Here is a 14873-nt window from a genome sequence, read left to right as displayed (position 1 = left end):
AAACTCCTCGCCGGGAAAAGCAAAACCGAAAACGCTTCCCCGCAACCTCGCCCCCCTGCAAAAAGGCTCCCAACCAACTAACAACAACAAGCAGAGAGCAAAAGAGCCCCCCCCCCTAAAAATTTTTTTAAAAGAAGAAAAAGAAAAGAAAAAGCGAGAGAGCTGGAGACCAGCTCCATCGATTTCAAATCCAGGATTTCATCCAGTGCATTGAGGGGCTTCATTTTTTTTTTTTTGGTCTCTTTTTTTTTTTTCCTTCTTACCCCCTCCTCCTTTCTTTCACCCCCCGCCCCCCTGTCCCCCCCTTCTCCTCCTACTCACCCCCCTTTTTTCCTTTTCATTTTATTTTGGATCCTGCTAAAATTAGCCGGGACTGCTCTGGGTGTTGCGTGTTAATTTGATTTACTCCGGGATTCCGGCTTTCCAAGACGCCATTTTCCCCCCTTTCTCGCTCTATCTCGTTCTATTTATCCCCCTCTATCTATCTTTTATCTCTCGAGCTGCCTCTCCGTCTGTCTGTCCGTCCATCTCCCTCTCCCCGGTGCCTTCCTCCTCCCCCCGCCCTCCTCCCTCTGCGCTCTGCGTGCGCTGCGCGGCCGGGCGCTCCCCTCATCCCCATCTGACAGATGAACACCGCCATGGGTTTGCCGCAACACAAGCAAAAGCACCTTTGGGGGCTGTGGCGAGGGATTGAAACCGGGATCTAAAAGAGAAGAGACAAGAAGGGGGGAAATCTGAGGAGGAGGAGGAGGAAGAAAGAAGAAGAAGAGGAAGCTGCTAAGAAGCCCCCGCTGCCGTTTTGGGGATATGGGTTAGTAAATGCGGGGGGGGAAAAAAAAAAAAAAAAGAACAAAAATTCTGAGGCATCGAGGAAAGGTCTGCCTTGATGATCGGAATTGCAGGAGGATCGTACGCGTCTCTCCTGTTCCTTCACTCCCTTTTTTTTTTTTTTTTAATTTTTCCCCCTTCTGCATGCAAAAGTTAATGTCGTCCCTTTTTTTTTTCTTTTCTTTTTTTTTTTTTTCCCTCCTCTCTGTTCTGACTTTGCAATGGCGCGGAAAAGGGCTTTATTTATTTTTTTGGGAGGGGGGAATATTTCTCCTCTATGCATTGCATGAGAATCTTCCTCCCCATCCCCTCCGACCCCTTCCCTCCCCATGCTTTGTGCCTGTTTAGGAGCATGTGTGCGTGTCTGTGTGTGGTTGTCGTGGGGTGGGGGGTACTGGTGGTGCCTGTAAGACCGGGAAGGGGTTGGAATTTTCTTCCGGAGTTTGAATAATGTATTTATTTCCCCCCAACCCCCCACCCCCGCCATATACCCCCTCTCCCGGCCCCCGCTTTGGTAGCCTACATGTGTTTATATGTGTAGGTGGCAGCTATGTGTGTGCCTGTGGAAATTGGGGAGGGGGGGACACGACCCCCCCCGCTTCGTAAATTGCAGGTTAAGTGGAGCTAGAGAGCAACGCTGTAACCTTATGGGGATTTGTGTGTGTGTGTGAGTGTGAGTGCGAGCGTGTGTGTGTGTGAGCCTGTGTGTGCGCGGGGCTCCGCGGCCGCGCTCCGCGCCTGAGCCGGGGGGCGCCGCTGCCCCGGGGTGGCCCCGCCGTGTTTTGACATTGAAAAGGACACGCAGCCCCGAAAAGCTGAGATTTTGGGGAGCAAGGAAGTGGGAGGACGGGGTGGGGGTAGTAATTAGCAAAGCGGGACACCCCCCCACCCCCCGCCCCGCCACCACCCCCACCACGCTCGGTGGCTGGATAATGGTTCTTAATAAGCCGGTGATTGCCGCCCTCGGGACCCTGCCGGCCCCTGGTGCCCCCACAAGGGGTGGAAGCGGAGTTCAGCTACAGGCAGGCTGAATACCGCCGGTACCATCGGGCTGCGGGGTGCTTTGGGGAAGAGTGGGTAACAGGCAGCCCGCAGCCTCGGGCGGCTATTGTCAACCCCAGCCCTGGCGCAAGGCTCCTGCCCGGCGCCGGGCACTCGCACTCGCACTCGCACTCACACTCACACCCCTTCCTCGCCGGGTCTCCCCGCAGGGCAAAGGGAATTCGGGTCCCCCGCAGCCCTTATTGAATCCCCGGGTGCGATCGTGTGTCAGTGAGTGAGTGAGTGAGTGAGTGTCAGAGTGAGTGTCAGAGTGAGCGTGTCCGTGTGTTTGCATCCCAACATCCCACCGCCCCAGCGGGCACGGCGCTCCCCGCGCTGCCCCTGCCTGCTGTATTTATGTCTCCAAAAGGCAGTTGAGAGAAGGATTTCCGATTCGTTTCCGCTTCAAATAAACGGCCCCGATAATCCCGGGCCTGACGCCTGATGCTCAAAAAGCACTTGGCCGCCGGGAGCCCAACCCGGGGAGGCGGGGGGGGAGACAGGGCACACCCGACTCGGTCACCCCCAGTGGGCAGGTCCCCCTGGCCTCGGGAGGGGTGATGAGAGGGGCTTGGTGCCTGGGGGATGCGCACGGGGATGCGAGGGGAGATGCGAGGGGAGTACCCACCCATTCCGGTACCGTGGGGTGGCGGTGTCCCCGCGGCTGCCGTGAGCCAGGCTAACCCAGCCGGGCTCTGGGAGGAGTGGGAGGATGAAGGGAGGAGAGCAGGGGAGCTTGGCAGGCTGTTCCCCCGGTGTACAGAGGTGTTTCATTTAGCCACCGGCCCGCGGCGGCCCCGCTCTGGGGTGGGGGGGATCCTCTGTGTGTCCTTCTATATCCGTCTGTCACACGGCAAAGGATGCAGAGGAGTGGGGAGAGGGGAGGGCAGAACTGGTCAGTGTTCCGCTGTCAGGGAGAGCATCTGAGCCTCCTGGCACGGATGGAATTGCTCCAGGAGGAAAGGGCTGCTGGCAAATCCAGTCCTGTGTGGAATATTATGGGCCCAAATGGGAACGATTACTGGTTTGAAAGCCACTGCATGCAGGATTGACTCAGTGCAGGCTACAGAAATGGTATTATCAGGTGCCTAGAGACAGGTAGTGATAGCATGAACCTGAGGAAACAAGTGGACCCTGTATTGTGGACAGCAAAAAAATCTTACCAGGGAATAATAGAATCATAGAATGTTTTGGTTGGAACGGATGTTAAAGCTCATCTCCTTCCAGTCTTATTTTCCCTCAAGGCAGGGGCACCTTCCCCTAGACCAGGCTGCTCCAAGCCCCATCCAGCCTGGCCCCAAACACTTCCAGGGACTGGACATGTTCATGGGAAAATGTGCAAGTGTCGGTTTCATGCACAGCTTTCTGCCCTTCCTCAGCCTTTGCTGACATTACACCCCTCATCAGAAGCCCCTTCCACTCAAAGGAGAAATTTTTTTCCATGTCCATTTGTTTTTTAGCTGAAAGGAGAAAAAAAAAAAAAACATCCACACAATGGACTTGTACTTTAATCTGTGCTCTTAGCTCAGAAGGGTTATGTAAAAATAGGGGAAAAAAACAAAAGCAGAAACACTCAGTGAATGGAGACTTCTCTTCCATCTCTTATTGGCTTCAACTTTTTTTTTTTTTTAAACTTCTCAGACTCAAAGTTTTAATTGAAACCAGAAGTCTATTGAGAAGTAACTGAGCCAAGAAAACCTCTGTTTTCTCTGCAACTAGGGATGGGGAATAAATAATTTTTAGCTGATGTTATTTCAAGTCGTTTGAGCTTCTTGATTCCTGCCAAAAAGCCCAGCATAGATTATTAACACATTATCATTTTAGGAGGACGCACTTTTTGAAATGCTATAAAATGGTGTGTTAGGTTTGTGCAGAGCCATAAACTATGTCGGTTTTTGGCAAACAAAAGAAACGGTGGCCATGATTTAATATTAATAATGATCATAAATGAGTTATTTAGCTTGATTTGATATATACTGGTTTCTCTACTGAGGCTGCTCGGTATTGTTTTCAATAATATTGTACTTTGATCAAGTTGGGAACTGTTCTTGTTTAACAACTGCTATTGCTGTGTGCTTAATTAACTCAAGGAATTAAATGCTCAAAAAGGTGCAACCATAATATTTTGGCTTCAGATGCTGCTTAATCTCCTCTTCTGCTCTTTTTTGACCCATCCTTTGAGCTCTTTTTCCCTACCACACACATCTCTTAGGTGCAAGTGCCAATTTACCAACAGGACTCTTGTTTTCCATTACCAGATTTGCCTAATCCCAGTTTCAGTGACTTTTTTTCCCTCCCAGTAGGGCTCAATTGCTCACACATAATCTTTCCCTTCTGTTTTCTTTCCCCTTTGGACAACACCCTCCAGGACTGAAAAACTCTTGCCTTGTGCCCTGAGACTTGCAATTACACAGCAAGTTTGACTCTTGACCTAACTAGTAGTAAGAAAGGCTATTGTCTAATGAACCACGTAAAAACAGTTCTGGGATCCAGCAGATTGCTGTGATGGAAATGAAAGATGTCCCAGTGAACTGATGACTGATTTCTTTAACCATAGGCCGAGGCGGTTTTCCTTGCTCCCCATTAACTGCCCATCTCTGGAGTATCTGTGATCTGTGGGTCTGTGACAATGCTGAAAGGCAGAATTAATAACTGCCAAAATGCTTTCCATGGAGCATGGAGGGACAGATTTTAAGCCGTGCTCAGAACATGCAGCACCATTTTTGCCTGCCATAGCATGCAGGCATGCAGGGTTTTAGACTTTAAGTGCTGTGCTTAAGTATGCTCCTGGTGATGAGGGCAGCAAATCTGTGTGTAAAAATCATAGAATCATAGAGTGATTTGTGTGGGAATGGGGTACAAGCATCATCTCATTCCACCCCCTGCCATCTCATTCCACACCTTCCACTATCCTAGGCTGCTCCAAGCCCTGTCCAATCTGGCCTTGAACTCCCCCAGGAATGGGACAGCCACAGCCTCTCTGGGAAACCTGTGCCAGGGCCTCACCACCCTCACAGGCAGGACTATTTTTCTAATATAGGTGACCTATAAAATAGTATGTAGACAGAGGAAATCCATGGTAAGGTCTAGCCTCCTTGCTGGGAAGTCCAGGAAACCTTAGGGCAGTGTAAATACAAAGTTTAGAGCTAGTCCAAAGAGGGGAAGGTGAGACTCTGTGGGAGAACCTTAGTGGAGAAGGTTCCCAGTGTTTTGCTGCAGGGCTTGTGGTTTCTGCTGGGACTGGTTTTGCTGCTATTGTAGGCTCTGTTCTCATTACTTTCTCTCTTTCCAGCTTGATAGAAAAAAAAGCTCTCTTTCCCGTTATTCTTGCTGAGGAAATAAAGTGACTTACGCTTTTAGGAAATTGTCACCTTGATTAAAGGTGGACTTCAAAATCCCTCAACGCAGTGTTTGAGCCTGGGGGGACTGTCAGATCTGAAAGCGATTTGCAAACATTGGATATTGGGACTCCTTTTTCCTTCTGATATAGACATGAAATCACTTTGCAAGTGTGTGCGGTTAGCAACATCTGGAGACTGTTTCTTTCTCCTCCCGATGAGAAGGCTTCACCTGACGTGCCTTCAAAAGTTAATTGCATTTTTGGACCTGTTTAGAGGTCTGCTGGATGCTGGGACCAAGCACAGCCCTGCAACAGGCACCTGGATTCTGACTTCACATTTGACTGGTTGTAGAGAGTACAAAGTTAAGGGAATAAACAGCTGGGGGAATAAAGGAAGACAAAATAATTTCTTAAATTGAATAAAAGCAGTCAGAGAATCTTTCAGAACTGAGGAAATGAGTGAAGGAAGTAGCTAATTTCTATTTATCAGCTCTTGAGAGAGAGCAGGGTTAGGAGCTATTTTGCCCTTTTGGAGCTGGATTTACTTTGGAGGACAAATTGTCCATACACAATGATGAGCTTTTCAGTAAGGTTTGGGATGGCTGGGTATGAAAAGAAACCTTCTGACATTATTTCATTCAGGGTTTTGCTGTCTTTTATGTCTCTTCAAAAGAGCAAGCAGAAACTTTGAAGAAGAGCAGGTGACCAATGGAGAAGGTGGCCAGGGAAATACTCTGGGAATATGGACCTTGGTGCTGCTCACACATCCCTGGGCCAGGTTTACTCTTGCTCATGAGTAGGCACTCTGGTGGGGCTTGTGTACTTGTCCATCCAGCACAGGGGTTTTTCAGGGAATACAGGAGGTGTGCAGGTGGTGAGGATGAGTTACCTTTCCTGCGCAGGGCTGCTGAGTCTGATGTGCCCTATGAATGTGTGGAAAAGCCATGCAGGAGGAGGACAATTTCCACACAAATGTGAGGTCACAAGGCTCTGACCTGCCCTGGTGGACACCAGAGCATGAGGTGGCCCAAGGCTTGGCTCGACAATATATTGGGAGGAGCTGGGATCGTGGCTAAACGCTGTCGTGGGGTGACTTACTCATCTTCTCAATGCCTCTGAAAGAGTGAATTCCTGGTTCAGTAAGGGTTGCTGTGCAATCCTGGGCAGACAAGGGCTCTGTGAGGATGGCAGCAATGAGAGCAAAGCTTCCTTTACTGTAGTATGGTATAACCAGTAACAGTGCTTGGGAAATCTTTTCAGAAGAATGTGTGGTAGGCAAGCACGGGGTAACCCAGGACTCATTCAAATACCTCAAAATTAGAGATGGGTTAAAGATTGGAAGGCTGAGGTTTTAAGTTACTTTGAAATTTTTGTTAGCCTTAACCTTTTAAACTGAGATATATATGTATACAATGAATCATTCTCTTTCTGTCCTGGCACTCTAGCAGACGGAGAAGCCAGTTTTAAGATGGAAGGGAGAAAATGATGATACTCAAACCAGAGGTCAAGGTGTTATGGGCATGTCTTCCCTCTATAAGAACCCACATATCCTGAATATCCTACTGATGAGATTTCTAAGACTCGGACACTGGCCTAACTTCCCTCTGTGTTTCCAGACCCAGCATATTCTGGGGTGATGCTGTGACCAATGCCTACCTCTCCTCAAGACTCACTAAACCCTTGGCTTTGGAGAATGTGGTGGGGTTTCACTGGAACTCCTCTCAAATCCTGTTAGTTTCCCAGACAAGGAAACCCTTCCTGTAGTTTTTCTTTCCTATTTTTTTTTTCTTTTCTCTCTCTCTAAAGCCTTCCTATGGAGCTCTATAGTGGGGATTCAATAGAATTCTATACTGGGAATAATTCTCTGCTGAATCCCTTAGTTCTTTTTCAGAAGGGATCAGAGACACAAAGCTTAACTGGGGGAGTTCAGTAAGTGTTCAAACAGGACTGTACACATGTAAAGTGCTGCAGCAGGCATCTGGGCAGACTGTCACTATACATGTCCATTGTTCCTAAGGTTGCAAATCAGTTTAAAATATTAACCCATAAATTCACATCCTTGTATTTTCCATAAATCTTCAACTAACAGGCTGAAAAATGGCATGCTTTCTCTCTGTTTCATGACAATTTTCTTCCTGAAAAGTTGAGTAAGCCTCTCTAGCAATCAGTTTTGTTTTCGATTGATTCAGAAAAAAGTGAGAGTGGAAAAAGGAAACGCTTTCCCTTTTTAACTGCATGTTTTTAAAGAGGACAGCAGTCTCTATCTTATGGATGTAGGGCTTCTTGATGGCCTCTGTCATCTTTTGGTGTTTGAGTGAGACAAAAATTGGAGGCCATGGTTCCTGATGCCATGACAGATTGGAGTGTAGACATCCTGAAGTTAATGGTATTCTTGTAGTCTGTTGGCTTAAGGAGAAGGGCACTGGCCCAACAAATCCTATAGGATAGGAGTGATAAATGTCTTTTTTGATGTTGGTTACATTAGATTAGAGTTCTGTGTCACAGGAGTTACTCACAGGAGCGTGAGTCCTGCTCCTCCACATCTATCACCAGCATTGAAGAGACATCTGGTCTTGAAACATGCTGTCTTCTAGGTGTGGCTTTTAGGACAGAACATTTTCTTCACCCTTAGCTCAGCAAACAGACCTCCCAAAGTCCTCAAGGAAAACCTTTGAAAAAAAAAAAAGCAGTGTGAGTGAAAAATAAAATAACAATAAGCTGCAGCATGCTTCTAGGTGGGAACTGAGAATGTATTCAAACCCACAGCCACCTCCAGATGGGGAGCAGTAGCACAGACACCTCAGTTCAGGGTTCTCTTGGCCCATCACAGCCAACAGACCAAACTTAGTTTGGTTGGGAGCTAAGTGAACGATTCGGATTAAGAGACAGCAATCCAAGGTTCATTGGTGAAGAGAGGTGGTACCCATGACTGACTCCACACTAGATTCCTCTCCAAGTGTTGATCCCATCCCAACCTTTAGCATCCTCCTGGAGTCAGTGTGAGTATTACAAGTGACAGAATGAGAGGAAATGGTCTCCATTTGCTCCAGGGGAGGTTTAGATTAGATAACAAGAGTAAATTGTTGCCTGGAGGGTTGATCAGCCATCAGAACAGGCTGCCCTGGAAAGTGTTAAAGTCAGCATGCATGAAGTGATCAAAAAAATGCATGGATGTGGCACTTGGGGACATGGGGTGGCCTCAGCAGTGCTGGAGGAATGGTTGGAGTCCATGATCTTAAAAGGCTTTTCCAACCTGAATGATTCTGTGAGTCTATAGGAGTGATAATCCAAAATGCTGGTTCTGCTTCAATATGGATTTGAGTGGTGAATCTGGGGCTCCCAACCCTCTGTGCTGCCTTGGAGGGAGCCCAATGTGTGCAAAGAGCACAGCAAAGTAACTGAGAGGCCTTTCAGGCCTGTCATCATCTCAGCAGGCTTTCATCTCCTTCTGACTCAACTTCACACAGCACTTCTGTAACCACTTCCTCTTCATCCTCATTAGAGGCAAAGGTGCTCCTTCTCTTTGCCCACAGCAGCTGTCAGTTATCTTGCCTTTATTCTTGGCCTCAGGTCTTCCCATCAGCATGCTTCCAACTAATGTTTTTGTGCCTCTTGATATCAGTGTCCCAGCATTGTGGGCTGCTCTTTGTCCCGCGTGCATCCAGCTGCATCCACTTGTGTCCTGTGCTGCTTTTGCCTTTTTGCCTCCTGATTTTTCTCCTTCTTCTCCTTCTCCTTCTTCTCCTTCTTCTTTGCCTTCTTCTTTTCTCCTTCTTCTCCTTTGCCTTCTTTGTCTTCTTCATCTTCTTCTTCTTTGTTGTCTTCTTCATCATCTTCTTCGTCTTTGTCTTCTTCTATCTATGAGGCTTTAAGGGAATTTCTTGTATTTCTGACCCTGACACTCTCTTTCCCCAAAAAAACTGATGTACTCTGCAGGACAAAGCACTCCCAATGCTTTTCTTTAGATACCCCAAATTATTGCTATTCTTCTTGTATGCTCTTTAGACACCTCTTTTTCTCAAAGCCCCCTCTTGATGTTGGGGATGCTTGGTGTATTATACAGCACCAAGCAAGACACCACTGCTTACTCAGCATGGAAACACACAGTGCAGTGTCCTGGATGGACAAAATCCAAACTTTCTTACTCCCAGCATCATTTGAAGCTTGTGGAATGGAATAACATGGGATGTGTTGTTTGTACAGACTCCAAACTGGGCACGGGATAGATCCTGGACTGAAGCCTTTTAGGTCCTCCTTGTGCCATCACTTACGGCTCTGAGAATGGATGCTGAGCCAAGACATGGTGCATTCCCTATCAGAAGTGTTGTTAGATTTTATTTATTTCTTTGTTTTTCCCAGAGGAAGAGGAAGCTGGGCTATTTGGCACATGAGCAAGCAAAAATGAAATAATGGAGAAGGGGAAAAAAAAAGGTGAAAGAAGGAGTTCTGTGGCAGCAGCAGTAAATAAAAAAACCCTCTCATTAATGATTCATGCAGAGAAATAATTTTCCACACATTTCGTGGTGCAGAGGGAAATGTTTGATCAGAGAAGAAGAGATTGTTGCCCTGCCATGACGGTGTTAGAAGAAGGCTACTGTGTAAGATGGCAGCTCTCCAAGAGCAGAGTCAATCTAGGAAAGTTTGGTAACACAGATGATGGAATTGTACAGGGGTTTGCTTTCTGTGGCTGATCTCTGTGCCAATAACCTTTCCCTAAATACCCATAAAACTTTCCATTTGTAGCCTGGAGTAGCTGCTGCTACCTCCAGGATGGTGTGCTTGGCAGGAGCTGGCTGGAACATAGTATTTAAGTCCCCTTCTGTGCACATTGACACTTCCTCCCAAAGAGTTTTATGGCTGTTGTTAATGGAATAAGTTTTATCCTTGCAGTGGCACACACTCAGCTGCATCCAGCAGAGTGTTCATGGTGGTCTCCTGGGTCATCCCAGGAGTCACCTCTGATTGTACATGATGATGATTGGTCTGGGAGCTCAGCAACCTGGTGTTGATCTGACTTGGGCAAATTTGACAGCTTGACTTTTTGTGTTGTAATGAGCTGAGGCACAGCTGGCATCTCCTTCTGCTTTTCAGTGTCCTGGAGGCCTGATGTTCACAAGAAAAATGGGCAAAACCCACATGCTAGCTATAGATGTCATTAGGATCAAACACTACCCTTGATTTCCTAGAGAAGTTGTAAATGCCTGGAAGTGTTCCAGACCAGGTTGGACTTAGGGTTGGAGCAACCTGGTCTAGTGGAAAGTGTTCCTGCCCATGGCAAGGGGCTGGAAAAAGATGGTTGTTAAGGTCCCTTCCAACACAAACCAAATTTTTGTTGCCTACCTCTGTGGGAACAAATGTGAGGAGTTTGATCATTTTAGAGACCGGCCTCTGTGAGAAGGTGTTCACAGGTCTGATGACTGCTCTCCCTTTCCCAACACTCTGATACAGCTTTAGATAATGAGTGAGTAGATTTACAAAACCTTGGTAGTTTTCTCAGGCAGGAGTTTGTAAAAGCCCTTGGGCAGCATGATGGGCAGCTCTCCTGCTCCTGCAGATGGGTGCTTTGCTACACTGGCCACATCTGTACCTTGGGCAGTATTGCTTTTATTGTCCTTGTGATTTATGGCCATGCCAGTTTAATCATTCAGCTGGTCCTCCTGCAAGCCCTGTATGATAGTTACTTACATAGAAAGGTGACTATCTGATCTAATTATAAAGTCTCAAACCTAATTATGGATTCAGATATGATTCCATAATCTACTTTAAATGTGTCTATGTTGAGAAGACAGATCCGTGTGTGGGTATGTGTGTGTATGTGTGTGCGTGTGTGTGTGCGTCATGTGCACACTTACATGCCTCTGTAATTACAGGTGTTGCTTGGATTTTCATTTATTTCTGCCTCTTTGTCTCAGGCAGGATGTTTGCAGCTTCATCTGGCTGTGACAGATATTTGTTTTACCACATCTTTTTCCCTCCAGTGTGACTTTTCCTGGCTCCCTTTGCCATACTTGGGCACACTGAGGCACAGCCATCAGTCAGTGTCGCTCGGGAGGTGCAGAAGGATGGTAGCTCTTGGACTCAGCACAATCTGATGGAAACAAGGGAAGAGTATATTTCTGGCCATTAACTCTTGCTTCTTTCCATGTGGATAACCCACATCTGGGACAGCTTGCATCCTGTCCCTCTGTACAAAGTCCTCATGTAATCCATGCAAAATCAGAGGCAGAATTAGAAGGATTTGAACAAAAGCAGAGTTGGAGGCAGAGGGACCATGTGAAGAGTAATCACATTTCTTCTTCTAATTCACCCTATTAATGAATTACATACCTTAGTTAGATGGACACAAGGCAGGTGACAGGGAGACTGTGTTTCCTACGTGATCCATAACGTGGACAGAAAATAACTGCCACAGTAATTATTTGCACTCCCTGCCAAAGTTGGGTTGTTCTCTCAGAGGATCATGCCCTCAGGAAGCATGAGAGGCTGTGGTCCAAAGCTCCCATAAATCTAGCTCCAGGGCTCTGAGCTGCGGATTAAATACAGTACTGGTACATGATACTGATCCAGTATAAACTCATACCGGTTCAAATTTGCTAAAAAAAAAAAAAAATTTTGCAGTGATTTAATTTTATCCCAGAAGACTTTGTATTGTATCATGTTATGTCACTTGTCTGCACCAGTCTGGCTTACAAGTTTTCCCATCCTCTGGAACTGACTTTAAGCCACCACAAAGAAAATTTTAAGCCTCATGTTGTGCGCTTACCCGTTCCACAGAAGTGTGATCAGATGCCTATTCCTGATCAGCATCAAAGTCATGCTGCTGGCTATCTGGCAGTGCATGGACAGAGACCACAACCAAGCATGAAATTCTGATTTCTTTTTGCAAAACAATAGTGAAGGAAGAGGCTGGGCCATTTTTGTACTCCAGTATGGGTTAACTGGGTTCAGTGCAGCTTGTCACATGCCGGGATGTTGGGTTTTTAAGACCCATGACAAATTCTGAAGTTTCACAGACACTGCTCATAAAAGCAGGTTTCTGACCAAAACTTGCCCTTGGCTGTAACACAGGCTGTCCACTGGCTTCTGGCCCAGAGGCAGCTGCATTTCCACGGTGTCATACATGACCATGGAAGCAACCTGGGAGTCTTTGGAGTGAAAGGTGAAATCTCATCATTAAAAACCACTGCATAGTCTCCAGTGCTTTGTGGTGAACGGTTTTAGAAGGATTGAATGTAAAGAAGGTTCCAGGATTCCTGATATTTTGCAGAGATTAGGGATTTAATGCAATGTCCCATGGAAGCATGGAAGATCCAAAGGCAACCTGATAGGCAACCTGATAGAGTTTGAAAAGTTGTGACCTCCCCTTTGCATCCCCCATAAGCCTCAGACTTGTGCTTTAGTTTCCACTGACTTGAACCTGTTACAGACTTTTTTTCTTTTTCACCCATTCATTTTGGACCCTATGAATGAAACTGAAGCGGCCTCAGTACTTACAGTGGTATTAGTGTAGAAGGGATTTGGACAGCACCTCTTAATATTGCTCCTGCCTCCTTGCTGGTCTTCCAAGCGCTTGAGCAGTTCAGAGTAACTGCAGAAATACTGGGCAGCTGAGCCTGCCTTGCTTGCATGAGTCAAAACAGTGTTTGCTTGCTCCTAATGTGGTTACTGTCACACTTAGAATCACAGAATCATAGAACCACTAGCACTGGAAAAGACCTCCAAGATCATTGAGTCCAAGCTTAAGGCAAAAGCTGTGCCAAGTATTAAGACCACTTTCATTTCATAGAGAATCCCAAGTAGGTGGGTTTCGCCTCCCTCCTATTGGCTGTACCTCTGTTTTTGTCCTTGGCAAATTTTCACTTTATTCACTTTATAGTTGGGCCATCTGAATACTCACAAGCACCAGGTTGCCTGAGGTAGAACAAGGGAGCATATTCAGAATCCCTAATAGGAGACATCCAGTATGACCCACATAGGGGGTTTGTGTTTGAAGGTCTTTGCCTCCATAAGAGTGTTTGAGGTGCCCAGAGGAGCTGATAAGAAACTTGTGCACTGGTAACAAGGCTGAGCAAGCAGACATTTGATTATTTCTCAGTACTTATCAGAGGAAGTGTGAATCTCTCCCTAATTAAGAGCTAATGCCAACTTCTGTGAAATTTATTGTCATTCACCTGTGAATTATCCTCCTCAAATTTAACTTGACTGCAGGAAGCCTGCCAGCAGCAACGCTTTCCTCAGTGAGCTTAATTTGGAAGGTAAAATGCCTCTGTAGCTGATTATTGAACAGGACTTGATGCTGGTGATCATTGGAGGTCTGGAACGATAGCTTGGGTCAGCACTTAGAAATTCAGACATACCTCATGTCCTAGGTACTTAAAATAGAAATAGAGCTCTTCCAACAACAGGACAAGGAGGAATGGCTTTAAACCAACAGAGAGTTAGTTTAAATTGGATATTGGGAAGAAATTGTTCCCTGTGAGGGTGGTGAAGTCGTGGCAGGTGGCTGCCCCATCCCTGGAAGTGTTCAAGGCCAGGTTGGATGGGGCTTGGAGCAACCTGGGATAGTGGAAGGTGTCCCTGCCCATGGCAGGGGGATGGAACGAGATGAGCTTTAGAGTCCCTTCTGACACAAACCATTTTATGATTCTGCTCACAGGCACTCTGGAGAGGGGAGGTTTCCAGTAGAGGTTATACATTCAGAGGCCTGAAGTGAGGTTTCTAATTAGTCAAAGCACAGGTAGCCTGCCCAAACTAGAAAGACGAGTATGATGTCCCTGCACCCAAGTCATTTAACTATTAACCCTGAAGGAGAGTAAGGAGATATCTAGAACAATGACCCAGTTAATGCTGGGTGTAGCACTTGAGTGCAGGGTTATTTGTTGCTACCTGTGGGTCTGGTGATATCATCTGCAGACTCTTGGCAGACAGGAGGCCAATATTTTCAAGTTGGGTTTTAAGGTGGATTTGGCACGAATTCCTCTGACATGGGTGTAATGATATGACTTTATTTATCTGTTGCTTGTTTATGCTGAGCTGGAGGCACACAGCCAAGCATGGATAAGTATTTGGACATTAGGACCCAGCATTTGGGTCCCACAACCAGACTTTGGAGCAGAAACCTGGCTTTTTATTCACCCTCCATAAAACATTACCCAATGCCTCAAAACCTGAATGACTCTTCCTGTCCTGGAGCCACGAGCTGCATTTAAGCTCCCGTTCAGGTGAGGGTCCCAAGAGGGTTGGTTCACAAAGGCAGTGGCAGCTGTCCCTTCCTTGCACCCTTGGTGGCTGCAGGTTCATCCTGCTGAGCTGCTCCAGAGCCTGCTCTCTGCAGCCAGCAGTGAGAGAGGTTAAAAACCTGTGGGCGGAGGCCGGCACACAGTGCCCATTGTACATGCGTGCATACCAGAGCAGTAACTCCCTGGAATGCAGCACCGCCGAGCTTTTACCACCTTGTGTTTGTGTTGCAGCCCAGGAGAGTGTGTACATTGTGTCCCTCTCCGTGTAGATTAACAATGTAAAACGGCAGATAAATAAGACTTTTTTTTTTTTCTTTTTTCTTTTTCTTGATTGGGCCGGTTGGAAGAGAGGAAGGTGTCTCTGACTCCCATCACCTCCACAAGCACAAGGAGAGGCAAAGTGCAAAGTCAGTCAATTAGGTGGA

At 46.7% G+C, this 14873-nt stretch overlaps 1 protein-coding gene across 2 annotated transcripts in view; it reads left to right on the top strand.

The window, feature by feature from the left end:
- The first annotated feature begins 445 nt into the window (after nt 1-445).
- The window catches only part of SETBP1 (SET binding protein 1), a 264672-nt gene continuing 250244 nt past the window's right edge, over nt 446-14873 (top strand). For both annotated transcript variants that reach the window (XM_084225792.1, XM_084225791.1), the window contains exon 1: nt 446-811. The gene's annotated coding sequence lies outside the window, so the exon portion shown is untranslated. The remainder of the gene's footprint in view (nt 812-14873) is intronic.

The sequence above is a fragment of the Fringilla coelebs genome (genome assembly GCF_963513975.1).
Source record: "Fringilla coelebs genome assembly, chromosome: Z".
In the NCBI taxonomy this organism is placed as follows: Eukaryota; Metazoa; Chordata; class Aves; order Passeriformes; family Fringillidae; genus Fringilla; species Fringilla coelebs.
This window is presented reverse-complemented; position numbering and strand designations above follow the sequence as displayed.